This window comes from Alexandromys fortis, unplaced genomic scaffold (assembly GCF_014885135.2).
Source record: "Alexandromys fortis isolate MF-2015 unplaced genomic scaffold, M_Fortis_MF-2015_v1.1 scaffold_166, whole genome shotgun sequence".
NCBI classification, from domain to species: Eukaryota; Metazoa; Chordata; class Mammalia; order Rodentia; family Cricetidae; genus Alexandromys; species Alexandromys fortis.
The window spans coordinates 2,739,104-2,744,305 of record NW_026068102.1 but is presented as its reverse complement, the minus strand read 5'-3'; positions in this window follow the sequence as shown (position 1 = coordinate 2,744,305).

Genomic DNA, 5,202 nt, shown 5'->3' with positions numbered 1-5,202 from the left:
TAGACCAGGCTGGCCTCGAACTCACAGAGATTCGCCTGCCTCTGCCTCCCAGAGTGCTGGGATTAAAGGCGTGTGCCACCACTGCCCAGCACCCTGCCCTGTGGGAAGTCCAAGGCTCAATACACAAATTCTTGAAAGCAGAATCTGCTTGCAAGAAAGACCATGTGGATTTGTCTTTTTTAGTCTGAATTGCCTCACTATGCAAAACTATTTTTCAATTCCTTTCTACATTTGCCTAGACTTTTCCTTAATTTACTTTACTTTATACACAAAGAAAATTCCATTATTTTTTGTATGTGTGACGTTTTTCTTTTCCATTAATCTCTTTATGGGCATCTAGGTTGATTCCTATCTATTTTGAACAGATAAAGAATGAAGATGAATATACAAGAATATCTGTAGTAGGCTGTAAGGTCCTTCAAGTATATATAGGAAACAGTCATATGGAGAATCTTGTTCTAGTTTATAGTGAAGCCTCCAGATTGATTTATAAAGTGGTTTACACTTCCACCAATAGTGTGTAGAAAATGCCCTTTTCCTACATCCATGCTGGTGTTTTCTTCATTATCAAGACACACATATACACTTTACTTTTGGGTTACAGGCTTGGAAGATTATGCTTTAGCTTTGGTTGTAATGGTTGATATGTGAAATACAAGTCGGGTAAGGCAGGAGTCTCACATGCCCTCTTAAAGGTAATTTAAATAAACAGGCTGAATGCACAGTAGGATCGCAGTCTTAAATCTTAAGTGACCTTAAGTTATATTATAACTCTGGTTGTGAGGTACAGCAAAAGTTTCAGTCTTTTAGAATGTGAAGGATATTTTCATAATAATGGAGTCCCACAGGTTTTGGTATTCAGATTTGAATGACTTCCTCCCTTTTCTTTTTTACATAACAGTTTGACTAGCATTGGTTTTTGTTTGTCTTTGAAGTTCTAGTAGCTTTCTGCAGTGAATTCATCTGGTCCTGATCTGTTTAGTTAAGAGACTTTTTGTTGCTGTTTCATTGCTGCCATTGCTGTGCTGATTATAGATTTATTCATATTATTTATTTCCTCTAGGTTATACTTTGACATATATATATAATTTACAATTTTATCTATTCCTGTTTTCTAATTTTGTGAAGAATAGATTTTTTAGTTTTTTGTGTTTTGAAACATGGTTTTTCTGTGTAGCCTTGGCTGTCCTGGAACTTGCTCTGTAGACTAGACTGACTGGCCTCAAACTCACAGAGATCCCACTGTCTCTGCCTCCCAAGTACTGTGATTAAAGGCATGAACCACCATGACCCACCAAGAATAGATTTTTAAGGCCTGTCATCATGATTGTCTGAATTTCATTTGTACCTATTGTGGTGCCTTCTTTTTCATCCCTAATTGTATTAATTTGGACTTTCTCCATCTTTATTTTAGTTATTTGTCTAATGTTTTATCAGTTTTGTTTACCTTTAAAAAATAATTCAATTGGCTTTTCATTCATTTTTTAAATTTGTATCTAATTAATTGCAGCTTTGGATTTTATTATCTTCCTTGGTAAATGTTTGGGTGTTATTTGTTTTTGTTTTTCCAAGGCCTTATGGTGAATCAAGTTATTTAAGATCTCTACAAATTTTTAATGTTGGCACTTAATACTGTTAACTTTCCTTTTAAGACAGATTTCATTAGTCCCATATATTTTGGTATGTTCCATATTCATTAAATTCTAGATTTTTTTCCTTCTTTATTCAGTGACCCTTTCATCATTCATTGATGTGTTTTTTAATCTCAATGATCATTAAATGCTAGACATGATTTCAGTTTTTCTATATTTATTGAGATTTTCTTTGTGTAGTAGTATGTGATTAGTTTTAGAAAAAATGGATTGCTAAAAAGAGGGTGTATTCTTTTCTATATAGGTAGAATAGTTTGTCTATATCTGTGAGGTCCATTTTTATTTATGATATCATTTAATTTCAGTTTTTCTTTGTTTAGTTTTTATCTAGATGACTTATGTATTGGTGTAAATGGGTATTGAAGTCAATTGCTATCAATATTTTGGAAGTATTCTGTGTCTTTATCTACCAATGTTTGTCTTATGAAACTCAGTATATGTATATTTAGAATTAATATCTTCTTCATGAATATGAAGTGACCTTCTTTATCTCTTCTGATTGATTTTGGTTGGTCTATTTTATTAGCGATTAGAATTGCTATACTTAGCTAGGCGGTGGTGGCACACACCTTAAAAATCCCAGTACTTGGAGGCAAAGGCAGGCGAATCTCTGTGTGTTTGATGTCACCATTGTCTACAGAGTAAGTTCCAGGACAGGTTTTAGAGCTATACATAGAAACCCTGTCTCGAAAAACAAACAAACAAACAAAAAATAGCTATGCCTATTTGTTTCTTAGTTCTATTTGCTTGGAATAAGTTTCCCCCATCCTTTTAGCCTAAGGTGGTGTCTATATTTTATGAAAATATGCTTCTTTGAGGAAGCAAAAAGTTGGATCCTGTTTTCTTTCTGTGCATGTGTGCATGTGTGTATGTGTGTGTGCATGCATATTTTCTATGTTGGTTGGGTTTTTAAAGATAATATTTTTATTTTCTTTGAGAATTTCATAGCATACACCCAAATCATATTCACTTCCTAGTCATTCCATGTCCATCCCAGTCCTTGTGACCGCCCCACAAAAACAATTTTAAAAAACCAATTTGTGTTATCTATATACTCATTGGAGTGTGGTCAAACTCTCACTGATCTCTCCCTTAAAGAGAATTGAGTCCTTCTCCTCATGCACCCCCACTGGAAGCTATTAATTGTGGAGAGGTTTATGTCAGCATCCACATCACACTTAATTAAGAAGTCTCTTTGGTGGCTTCCTGTTTAGCTTGTAACATTTGTGTGTATGTGTGTGTGTGTGTGTGTGTGTGTGTGTGTGTGTGTGTGTGTGTGGAGGGGTGATGTGGTGTTAAGGTAGGTATTGTCACAGAAGCCTTCCATGTCTCTTTCTCAACTTGTGCCTGTATTCATCAATATCACTGCCAAAGTAGCTTCCTTGCAATACACACTCTATATCTGATTTAGAGGTCATAATTTTCTATTTTACTTCTATTCTGTGCTGCTCCACAGGACCTCACATTTCCATGTACATATCATGACTTCAAAAAGATTGACTAAATACTACCTACTTTGTTGAATACCACAACTTTCAATGTGTGCAATGGCTAGATTTAGTTGTACACTTCACCAGATTAGGGGGTTTCTGCATAAATGATGATTATACTTATAGTCATGAGTGCTTGTGGACAAGATAGACATTTGACCTGTGAAATTGGGAAAGAACATTTGCTCTGATCTAATGTTTTGCTCTTGCTCATTTCATGTTTCACCATTAGAACTCTGTTTCTCTAGATATTTCACTCTGAAACTTACACCAGCAGTTTCAAACCGGGATTGAACCACTCTACTGGTTTCTTTGGTTCTCTAGTTTTGAAAAATTAGCATTTGTTAGGATTTCTCAGACTCAAAAAATATGTGAATCATTGTCCCTAATAGCCTCGCTCATCGGTCTGCCTGTCATCACCCATCCTATTGTTTCTGTTTCTCTGAAGAACATTGATTACTATGTGAACCAGATAGCTTTTGTCTTAGTTTTGGTCACAAGATTAACAATACCCCAGTCCTATCTACCTGGTTAATTTTGAACACAGCAAGCTCTGAGCACTATTTCATTCTAGTAGCTGCTCATGAAAAGAGCCAAGTATCACCAAAGACTGAGAAGTCTTGTCTACAAAGCTCACTGTATAGAGAGACTGATCCTTGCAGCCATGACCCTGGAAGGGCAAATGAGTTCTTTCCCAAGGGTGCAAAATGACAGAAGAATGGGATACCTAGGTGAGAAGAATGTCTTCTTTGTACTAGGAAATAGTGTTCGGAGCCTCTGATGGTTTCAGAGATTGTCTGAAACCTATAGGCTAGAGTGAAATGTCTGTTCAGTCTATACAAAGTCTCACATTAAAGCTCTGAGCTCACCCCCAAGAACTTTCAATGTGTGACTTTACTGTGATGTGATTAATAAGCTATTCATTTCACATTTTCTCTACTCATTCCTCAATGAAAACCATAATGAGAAAAAGAGGCTTCATAATAATTTCTGTATATATTGGTAACAGCAAATCACTGTTAATGATGATTTTTCTAAAAGCTTCTGCTCATACATTTGAACTCTTTGTTGCCATTTATAAAAGCAGCCTCATATTGAGAGCACATTAGTAGTTTGAACTTAATTTTGTCAAAAGAAATAGAGTCAAGAGAGATTATGTTTCAACTTTAATATGGCTGTTCAGCAACAGTGTCATTATCCTGAATTTCAGATGAATTTAATTGAAACTTAATGCACAGAATTAGTTGTTTTGTGCAATTAGAATCTTATTTAAATGGGTTAGAAAATGAATAGGGTGGTAAATTCATGATTTTCCTCATGAATGATTTGTTAGGTATCTTTGCTCCTAGGTTTTCTTTCTACATTAAATAAATGATTTTTTTCTTTTCAGTTTAATAGGGTTTTTCACTTGACAATTTTATCATCCCAGGCAATATGTAATGCCCAGCACCTCCAAGAAGGTTAGTGGGAAATAAAGCTCCCCAATGGTTCTCAGTTACAGAAAAGTGATGTAGAAGCTCCTTTGGACCACAGAGTCCAGCTTTTTTCATACTCTTCCATTCTGCAGATCAGAAAGATACTGAACACATCTATCAGGAGATATGGAATGATGAGTTTCAGAAACAGACCTAAGCATAAATTTTCCTTTAGCCTTCAATACTTTTGTGTCTTGAATTTCATCTCTTGACTTTTGAACCTCAGTGTGTCCAGAAGTTAATGGAAATTTTATCTTTTTTTTTTTTCAGGGCTAATCATCAACCACAAACCTTTTGATATGCTATGTATGAGCTAATACCTGGCTAAGTACGAGCCCATTGATTATAAAGACTAGTGGTAAGCATTAAATGAGCACATCTAAACTATTGTTTAGTATACAGATGAATTTAAAAAGGAATAGCTTCTATAGTTATTATTTTCCTTCTTTATTATCATTATGATTATAATCATCATCAGTCTTACAACATTTTGTGCCTTTGATGTAAAATAAGATTTCCCAGTTTTACCCTAAATACTCAAGTGGAAGAAGAAAATGAAGAGACAGGGGCAGTTTGGGGAAACTG